The sequence below is a fragment of the Capricornis sumatraensis genome, chromosome 8, assembly GCF_032405125.1.
Source record: "Capricornis sumatraensis isolate serow.1 chromosome 8, serow.2, whole genome shotgun sequence".
NCBI lineage: Eukaryota > Metazoa > Chordata > Mammalia > Artiodactyla > Bovidae > Capricornis > Capricornis sumatraensis.
Window position 1 is genome coordinate 62,859,854 of NC_091076.1, and position 10,826 is coordinate 62,870,679.

The following is a 10,826-nucleotide window of genomic DNA, read 5'->3' on the forward strand; positions in this document are numbered from 1 at the left end:
AACTGAGGGCTGCTCATTGTGGTGACATCTCTTGTTGTGGAGCACAGTTTCTAGGGCTCTCAGGCTTCAGTCATTGTGGCTCATGGGTTTTATAGCCCACGGGCTCAGGAGTTGTGTTTCTTGGGCTTAATTGTTCCGTGGCAGGGGAAATCTTCCCAGTACAGCGATCGAACCCATATTCCCTGCATTGGCAGATGGATTCTTAACCACTGGACCACCAGGGAAGTCCCAGAGATATGCCTTTTATTAAAACATGGAATCATATCCTTAAAGGAGAGTGGAGGACTTATCGTAAGACTCTCTTTGGCATTGTACCAGAAATATAGGACCCACAGATGAAATGGAACTTCATAGGTTTTATGCATGAGATAAACACAAAGGAACCAAAAAGAAGATGTAGTAAACCTTCCGTCACTATTTTTAACAGTTCAACATCATCCTCCTTCTTTTAAAAAATTTTTTCTTATTTGGCTGTGCCAAGTCTTGATTGTGCCATGCGGGATTTATTTCCCTGCCCTGGGCCCCGTGCATTGGATAGTGCAGAGTCTTAGCCAGTGGACCCCCAACAAAGTCCCTCAATTCTTGGCTTCCTCACTTCAGATAGTCTTGTGATTGCCTCCCAGAATCAATGCAATTCTGGAGAATCAGGCTTAGAAAACCAGCAGAGGCCAAGACAACTGAGTTGTTTGTGGTGACTCTGGCCTAAGAAGCAGCAGTCACCACAGCTGTCTTTTATCAAGAAGTGTTTACTGACCCTGCCATGGCAAGGCTTTGCCAGAGTAGCCCCTCTTGTGAGTGAATTCTGACCGTCGTTTTTTCATAACTATACTCAAGACTCAAATTCCAGGGCAGGAGCATTTGTCTGGGTGCTGGCCAGGGGAAGAGGGCAGGGAGAATTGGCCTCTTTGGTTTCTGTAGTGGGAGGTGAACTAGCTCCTCTCACTATGGAAGAGGTTAGTCCGCTAGTGTGAGTCTTTGGGATAACCATGACAAGCTTCCTTCCCTCTTTTTTTTTTCTGAGACAAAAGTAATTCAAATGCTGCTGTTTGGGAATTGGAAGTTTACACGCAAGGTAAAGTTTTCTTTTCAGGCTATCAGAAGATAAATGTCTTGACTTTTTTTTTTTTTTTTGCTGCACCCCAGGGCATGTGGGATCTTAGTTTCCGCAACCAGGGAATGAACCCCTGCCCCTGCAGTGAAGCATAGTCTCAACCACTGGACCACCAGGGAAGTCCCAGGGTCATGACTCCTTATTGTGAATCTTCTCCCGGTTGAGTTTTATTTTTTATTTTTTTCACACTATAGCATGTTTAATGAACTTGCAAAAGAGAAAAAGGGTCAAAGGAAGGTGGAGAAATTTTCTCTTCTCATTAGAACCGAGGGGCTCCGTAATCATCTGGCATCCGCTCAATGTTGTACCTCTGGTTAGAAATGTACATGATGGGAACTCCAGGGATCTTCTGGATTCTTCCTTTAAGGTCCCGGTCAACTGTGGCCACAATGTAACACTTGTGCTGAGTTACTCTTTGTACTAAGCAGTCATCTGCATAGGTTCCTTTATGTACACACGTAATCGTTCAAATCTTGGATCCTTGGCAATCCTTAAAGCCACTCTATACTTCTGCCCCAATTTCTCAGTTTCAGCCATTACACAGTCAGTTATACAAGGGATACACTTGGCATACAGACAGTCCATCATTGACTGCACTAAGTCCAGTTTGGCCTTAATGGAAAAGTTGATAAAGTTGGTATCGACCAGAATGTGGTAAGGCGGGCCCAGCTATGTGTTATATTGGAAGAATAAGCCGGAAGGGTATTGGGGGACTTCTCTTTCCTTGAGTGCACTGGGATCTTTCTTTTCTTTCTTTTTCAGTTTTAATCTATCCTTTTCTTTAAGCCTCTGATCTCTGAGACTAAGCATTCGCTTCATGGGTGCATACTTCCGTGTTTTCTTTGGCTTCCCCATGTTCATGCCGCGCTCTTGTTTCTTCCAGAACCCCCAGTTGAGTTTTATTTTCACAGATGGTGTGCTCTGGCATCTGGAATGGACTGATAAGATTCATGACAAATCTGAAACAGGGAAGCCCTTTCTTATTGCCTCCACTTTCTTATCCCAACAAAAGAAATTCTGCTAAAGCCAATGGTTGGCTCCCAGCCTATAGATTTAGATTGCTATTAGATTATGGAAAATCAGTATTGCATAAGTTTTGTGGACAAGGGGATTATGCTGAAATATTTTCATGTGTTCCTCTAGAACTCAGGAGTAGTATAGAGTTGGGTTGACCCACTGTGGTCCAGTGAGAGATGGATAGAGCTGCAGTTGTCCAAGAAATAATTCTGACAATAAGCTGGCGCTTGACTGAGAATGAGACCTCTCCTGCTAAAGCCTTGAATAAGGAGAACTGGGAAAGGGGAAATTTGGGGATTTTAGTGCTTCTTTGGGTACATCAATTTCTCTTAAAATATAAGACAGAAGGATCACTATGTTCAATTCCAAATGTGGTGGTTTTTAAAAATAGATGATTTATGGTGTTATTTGGGTGATGTCAGTCAATAAACTAAATTTGAAAATATGACTGAGCAGAAAATAAGGTGTGACATCTCATACAGTATATAATGTGGCTGTTGTATTAAAAAGTGAATGTTGTGCCTTGATCCATTCCAAAGGCTTCAGAGACCAGGATCAAAGAGGCATTCATGAAGGCCTTGAGGAGCTAGACTGCCTGTCTTATTTACTCCAGACCAGTGTCTGGGAGGCTGGCCCAGGATGTGTGGGCAGCATTTGTCTATTACCTTGATCTCCTCCCTTAGAACATCCAAGAGTACGCTGTGTTCCAGGAAAAACTGATGCACAATAGTCAACACAAGACGTATTCTGAAAAACTTGCCTGCTAGACTTCAAGTCTGACAAGATACTAGAAAACATTAAAAACATAAAACAGGACACATGAACATTTAAAATACTTTTCCTAAGGCCCCAAATCTCCATAAATGAAAACAAACTCCAAATGACAAACCAGGAAAAATAATTTCCACCGCTTGATAAAGGGTTAGTATTCTGAACACGTATATTAGAAGTAAAGCACTCCCTAAGGGGAAAAGAAAGAGAAAAATGTAAATTAGCTGCTTATGAAAAATAATAACCAGGGACTTCTCTGGCAGTCAGTCCAGTGGTGAAGACTCCTCTCTTCCACTGTAGGAGGCATGGATTCCGTCCCGGGTCGGGGGACTAAGATCCCATATTCCTCACCATATGGCTGAAAAACAAAACAAACAAATGGTTAACATGGAAAGTTTTCAATTTCACCAATAATTTAAAAGAGCTGAAAATGGCTTTTCAGCCACTATGAACCTGGGGAATCCTGGCCAGGAGAAGGACATCAGAGCTCACGGTCCTCCCGTCCCTTCAATTCCCCCAGAAGCCCCTCAATAAAATGGCTTGATCTCCCCAAAAAAGTTAAATAAAATAAAAGTACAAATGAACACAACAATTAAGAAATGCTTTGGGACTTCCCTGATGGTCCAAATGGTTAAGATGGTTAAGAACCCACCTTCCAATGCAGGAGACGCAGGTTCAGTTCCTGGTCAGGAAACGGTGATCCCACACGCCTCAGGGCAACTCTGCAGCTACTGAGCCCGAACACCTCAAGGAAGACCCAGTGCAGCCAAAGTAAAAAAAATGAATAAAAGTAAAATTCTATGAAAGAAAGAAATGTTTTCACATGCTAGAGAAGCAGCAACTAAAAGTCCAATACTACCCAGTGAATTTCCAGGTTATGAAAATTAAGACATCACGTCCTTTTGGTACAAATGCAAATTGGTAGAGCTTTATTGCAGAGTTATAAAACAATGCCCATCAACCTTCACAATGTGTATTCCTTTTTTTTTTTTTGGCTGCGTCTTGGGGCTCCTGGACCAAGGAAAGAGATGAATCCTAACCACTGGGCCATCAGGGAATTCTTAATGTATTCCTTTTAAAGCATCGTTTGTTCTACTAAAAATGTATCTTACAGATATATTTAAACAAATGGAAAAAGGTGCATGCACAAGATTGTTCATTGCCACATTATAATAGGAATAAAAGCCTAAAGTTCAAGGTAAATGTCCAATTAATAGAGAAAATGAGTGAATTAGTAAACATCCACTCAGTGGAAGACTCTGGAGCCATTAAAAAACATATATTTTAACTGCATCAATGTTTGGCTCAATAAATTATTACAAAGCAGTTACAGCCGTTAACAGCCCAGATGCCCATTCATGCACCCGTGCAGTCACGAGCATCTTCTCCAGGGGTAACTTCATCCTGGTTTCCATCACTATACATTACTTTTGCCTGTTTTGAACTTCATGTAAGTGTAACCATAGCATATTTTCTTTTGTGTCTGGGTTCTTGTTATGAGATAGATCCATACTGAATGTGGCTATAGCTGGTTAATTTCTGTTGCTACGTGATATTTTTACTAGATATACCAAAATTTATTCATCTGTTCTACAACTTGGCTGTCTCTAGTTTTGAGTTATTATGAATAATGTTCTATGAAAGTTCCTTTTATATATTTTCACATAAGTCTACATTTTTGTTGGTTATACACCTAGGAGTAAACTCTTGTGTTTCTATGTGTACATTGTTTTAGTAGATGCTGCCAAATAGTTTTCCAAAATGGTTGCGCCAATTTATATTCCCACCAGCAATGTATGAGAGTACCAGTCGCTTATATTAAAATCTCTGGTGGTCCAGTGGCTAAGACTCTGTGCTCTCTATGCAGGGGGCCCAGGTTCAATCCCTAGTCAGGGAACTAGATCCCCCATGCCACAACTAAGATCCAGAACAGCCAAATAAAATATTTTAAAAATCAAAGTTATATTTATTATGCTTAACAACAGCTATATCAAGGGAGTGGGATTAGGGAAGACTGGGGAGTTGTATAGTTTATACGTTTAAGTACTTGTTTTTTTAATAACAGCATTATTTCTTTTTAATAAACTAATACTGTTTTTCTTCTCTATATTCCATTGAGTTTGTAACTTAAAAAGTAACATCTTGGGCCTTCCCTGGTAGTCCAGTGGTTAAGACTCCACACTTCCATTGGAAGGAGACATGGGTTTGATCCCTACTCAGGAAATTAAAATCTCAAATGCTGCATGGTGTGGCCAAAAATAATAAGTAAATAAATAAATGAAAATTATAAAGTAAAGTCTTAAATATAAGGACAGAGATTTGGTCCAAAGAATTGGAAAAGACAATTAGGCTAATGAGAGTTCACTGAGTTGGCATCAAATTTAACTTGGAGCTGTCTGATAGTCTAGGCAAGATATATTCTAATTCAGGGTAAATAGGTGGTCTCAATAAGTCGTGTGAAGAGCATGAGGAGGGACTTCCTTGGTGGCTAGGTGGTAAAGAGTCCACCTGTCAATGCAGAAGACACGAGTTCGATCCCTAATCCAGGAAGATCCCGCACTTGAGGCAGCTAACCCTGTACAACAGCTAAGCCCACTCGCTCACCTAGAACCTCTGCTCGTCGACAGGAGAAGCGATCACAGTGAGAAGCCCGAGCACTGCGACAAAGAGGGGCCCCCACTCACCGCAACTAGAGAAGAGCCTGCGCAGCAACTAAGACCCAGCACAGCCAAAAATAATTAATGAATAAAGAAAAGTATTTTAAAAAATCATGGGGAGCATGACTCATTGTGCACTGACTGATTAGGCAGCGGCCGATTTTTTGGCATGGTTGAAGACCAGATTTCAAGAAATAGGGGAGCAGGGTAGGAGATCAGGTAGGAATAGTGAAAGAGATGGAAATGGAGGTTTGGACTGGATCGTGGGTGTGGCAGTTTAGTCCCTAAGTTCTGTGTGTCTCCTGCAACCCCAGGGACTGTAGTCCACCAGGCTCCTCTGTCCATGGGATTTCCCTAGCAAGAATGCCAGAGTAGGGTGCTATTTTTCTCTCCTGGGGGTCTTTCCGACTCAGCCGTCGGACCCGGGTCTCCTGCATTGCAGGCGGATTCTTTGCCGACTGAGCCATCAGGGAAAGCCCTGGATTGGACTGTGAAGGGCTTTAAAAGCCAAATTAGGAAGCGTAGACTTTATGATTTGGGCAATGATGAATCATCAGAAGTTTTTAATCAGGGAAAGATTGAAGGCAGGAGGAGAAGGGGACGACAGAGGATGAGATGGTTGGGTGGCATCACCTGAGTGATGGACATGAGTTTGAGTAAGCTCCAGGAGTTGGTGATGGACAGGGAGCCCTGGCATGCTGCAGTCCATGGGGTTGCAAAGAGTTAGACACCACTGACCAACTGAACTGAACTGAAAACCATAGATTTGTACTTTAGAAATATAATCAGTAACCATGTTAACAGCTAACACCCTATCTTGCTAGTTATTTCCCTGAAGAAATACAGCTTAATCTAACCACTGGCACAGGAATCAGGTGTCTACTTCCCCATCTATCCAATGAACTAACAGACCAACAGTAAAGCAGAGATGAGCCCTTCCAATCCTCAGTCAATTATTTTACAAACCAACTCTGAGAGAAAGACCTCCGTTCTCTTCCTCAACAACAAAAAATCCTTCAGGACCACTCTCAGTAAGTGTTTCCTTATAATGAATCAAATAGGATATCTCTTTCAACTATTACTGGGCGGAATAATTCCCACTTTGAAGATATTTTAAAGGGGCTTCACTTTTTTGGGTGGGATAGGGGTCCCCCTATTGGAAATCAAATTCATCAGGACCAGTGAAAATTGGGAAGGATAGATTTTTGGAACTTTAATTTATAAGAGGAAGGGAATTTCACTTTTTGACTGCTTTCTCTGCAAGAAAGCCAGAGTGTGTGGGTCAGAAGGGCTGGATTCAGGTTGGCAATAAAAGTCTTTACTTTGGCCTCAGACCTCAGCAAAATTACAGCTTAGCATTGGAGCACTGGGATCTCGTCCATATTTACGCAATTGTACTTCTATTCCCTTTTGACCTTTGTGTGTGTGTGTGTGTGTGTGTGTTCTTCATTAATCAGAGTTGTAGCTGGAGGTGGGAAAGGAGCATCCAAAGTCCCCAGCAACACTATTCATGGTGGTGTACATTGGTATGATGTTTATTGAAGGAAATTTGGCAGTATTTATCAAGTTTTTCCGCTTGCCAATGCAGGAGACACAAGAGACACTGCTTTGATCCCTGGATTGGGAAGATCCCCTTCAGTAGGAAATGGCAATCCACTCCAGTACTCTTGCTTGGAAAATTCCATGGACAGAGGAACCTGGTGGGCTACAGTCCACGGGGTTACAAAGAGTCGGACATAACTGATGGTCTGAACACACAGCACATCAAGTCTTTATATGAACATACCTTTTTCACTCAGCAATTTCATCTCTAAGAACTTATTTATTTATTTTTTTATTTTTTTGGCCACACTGCAAAGCATATGAGATCTTAGTTCCCCAGCCAGGAATGGAACCCACTCCCCCTGCTTTAGAAGCACAGTCTTAACCACTGGATGGCCAGGAAAGTCCCTAAGAATTTATTTTAAAAATAATACAGAGGTAGGCAAAGATATGTAAGGAATGTTTGATTGCAATATTATTAATAATAAAAACTGGAAGTAATTTAAATGTCCAAGGACAAGACAGCTTAAATTATGGTATATATATTTTATACTCTATTACAATTCTTCTGATTGCAAGCAAAAGAATCAGATTTTGGGTGGCTTGGAGGGGAAATGAGAATATACTCAAAATAAACTGTATTTCGTGAAAAAGAAGGAAATAAAAGTGAGGGAGTTGTCCTATTTACATAATTCTGTATTCTGTGTGTGTGTGTGTGTGTGTGTGTGTAAGAAAGGCTCATTATGTTTATAATCTTAAAATCTTTAAGAAATAATTGTGCGTTTTTTTGCTTTTGTTTATACAAAAGCTAACGTAAATAATATATTCCTAAGGCAGCAGTTTAGATTCATTAGGCCCAGTTTTACTGTTTGTACTGACCTCAAGTAACTCTTTAAAAATTCTTCTAAACAACATGGTAGATTAGTTATTTATTACTGTGGCACAAGATATACCAAAATTTGATTGTTTAAAATATCAAATATTTGTAATTTCACAGCGCTTGTTAGTTAAGAATTCAGAAGCTGCTTCGCTAGGTGGTTCTGACTTAGGATCTGTCACGATATTGAAATTCAGATGTCAGTTGGGGCTGCAGTCATTTTAAGACTTGTTGGGGTTGGAGAGTCCCCTGCCAAGGTGGTTCACACACACAGCTATTAGCAGAACCCTCAGTTTCTTACAGGCTCTTGGCTGAGGGCCTCGGTTCCCGACGACGTGGACCTTTCTATAACGCTTGAGTGTCTTCGCAGCATGGTAGCTGCCCTCCCACCCGCCTTTCCAGTGACTGATATGAGAGACAGCAGGCAATTGCCATGTCATATTATACCCTAGCCTCAGAATGGACACACCACCACTAACTACAGTAGTCTATGGTCTGTGTGACCAACCCTGAGCCAGTGTGAGAGAGGATTATACAAGGGAGTTGTTTAGGAAAATGTACTGTTTTCCCTTACTCTCACGCTCTAACTGGTCACCAAGTATGTGGGGTTTTCCCCATTGACCAATATCCCAGCACCAGCTGGGTGTCGATAATTCAGTTCAGCTCTGACACTACCTAGAGCTGATATCAGATACCATAAGTCAGGCTTGGTCCCACAAGCCTGCCCTCACTTCACATGCCAATCTCATGTCCCAGGTTGCCACCTGTGCTTCTTGTGACTGACGAGTTATAAATTGAGGTTCCCATCTCCCTCTCCTCAAGGTTAACAGTTTGCTAGGATAACTCACAGAACTCAGGAAACACTTATTTATGTTTACCAGCTATTATATAATAAAGGATATGAGGGGCTTCCCTGGAGGCTCAGTGGTAAAGAATCTACCTACCATTTCAGGAGATGCAGCTTCAATCCCTAAGTCAGGAAGATCCCCTGGAATAGGAAGTGGCAATGTGCTCCAGTATTCTTACCTGGAAAATTCCATCGACAGAGGAGCCTGGTGGGCTACCGACCATGGGGTCTCAAAGAATCGGACGTGACTGAGTGCACGCATACGTGCAAAGAATATAATAAAGGACTCAGATGAACAGCTAGAGGACGGGGTGCATAGGTGAAGGTCTGGAAGGGTCCTGGAGTGCAGGAGTTTCTCCCCTGTGGAGTTGGGGTGTGCCTCCTTTTCAGCACGTGTATGTGTTCACCACCCCAGAAGCTCCTTGAACCCTGTAGTGGGATTTTTATAGAGGCTTCATCACACAGGCATGATTGATTAGTAACTTGATCTCCAATCCATCTCCCCTCCTCAGGTAGGAGGTAAGGCTGGAACTTCCAAGCTCCTAATGATGGCTTAGCCTGTAAGGTGACCAGCTTCCATCTGAATCCGACCAACAGTCACCTCATTAGAGCAAAAGATGCTCCTGCCATCCAACCTCCAGGGATTGAGAAGCTCTGTGGCAAGAATCAGGGTCAAAGACCAAATTTTAAAAGAAAAGATATTCCTAGCACCTTTATCACTTAGAAAATTACAAAGGTTTTAATAGCTCTGTCCAGGAACCCTCTTACACTGTTGGTGGGAATGTATATTGGTACATCCAGTATGAAGAAGAGTAAGGAGGTTCCTTAAAAACTGAAAATAGAACTACCACATGACCACGTGCTTCCCTGGTGGCTCAGAGGTTAAAGTGTCTGCCTGCAATGCAGGAGACCTGGGTTCAATCCCTGGGTTGGGAAGATCCCCTGGAGAAGGAAATGGCACCGCACTCCAGTAATTTTGCCTGGAGAATCCCATGGATGGAGGATCCTGGTGGGCTACAGCCCACGGGGTCATAAAAAGTCGGACACGACTTCACTTTTCACTTTCACCACATGACCCAGCAATCCCACTACTGGGCATATACTCTGCGAAATTAAAAAAGATACAGGCACCCCAATGTTTACTGCAACACTATTTACAATAGCCAAGACACGGAAGCAACCCAAATGTCCACCAACAGAGTAATGGATGGAGAAGATGTGCTACATTTATACATGGAATATTACTCAACCATAAAAAGGAACAGAATTGTGTCATTTGCAGAAACATGAATGGACATAGAGACAGTCACACAGAGTGAAGTAAGTCAGAAAGAGAAAAACAATTATTGTATATTAATGCATACATGTGGAATCTAGAAAAATGATAAAGATTATCTTATTTGCAAAGCAGAAATAAAGACACAGACATAGAGAACAAACATATGGATACCAAAGGGGAAGCGGGGTGGGTGGGATGGACTGGGAGATTGGGATTGAGGTTATATACACTCAAAAGTGCTGCACTCAATATGCCAGCAAGTTTGGAAAACTCAGCAGTGGCCACAGGACTGGAAAAGGTCAGTTTTCATTCCAATCTCAAAGAAAGGCAATGCCAAAGAATGCTCAAACTACCGCACAATTGCACTCATCTCACACGCTAGTAAAGTAATGCTCAAAATTCTCCAAGCCAGACTTCAGCAATACGTGAACTGTGAACTTCCAGATGTTCAAGCTGGTTTTAGAAAAGGCAGAGGAACCAGAGATCAAATTCCCAACATCCGCTGGATCATGGAAGAAGCAAGAGAGTTCCAGAAAAACATCTATTTCTGCTTTATTGACTATGCCAAAGCCTTTGACTGTGTGGATCACAAGAAACTGTGGAAGATTCTGAAAGAGATGGGAATACCAGACCACCTGACCTGCCTCTTGAGGAATCTGTATGCAGGTCAGGAAGCAATAGTTAGAACTGGACATGGAACAACAGACTGGTTCCAAATAGGAAAA

At 42.0% G+C, this 10,826-nt stretch overlaps 1 pseudogene; it reads right to left on the bottom strand.

The window, feature by feature from the left end:
- Positions 1-1,370: 1,370 nt before the first annotated feature.
- LOC138084774 (rRNA-processing protein FCF1 homolog pseudogene) lies at positions 1,371-1,966 on the bottom strand (annotated as a pseudogene).
- Positions 1,967-10,826: the final 8,860 nt, after the last annotated feature.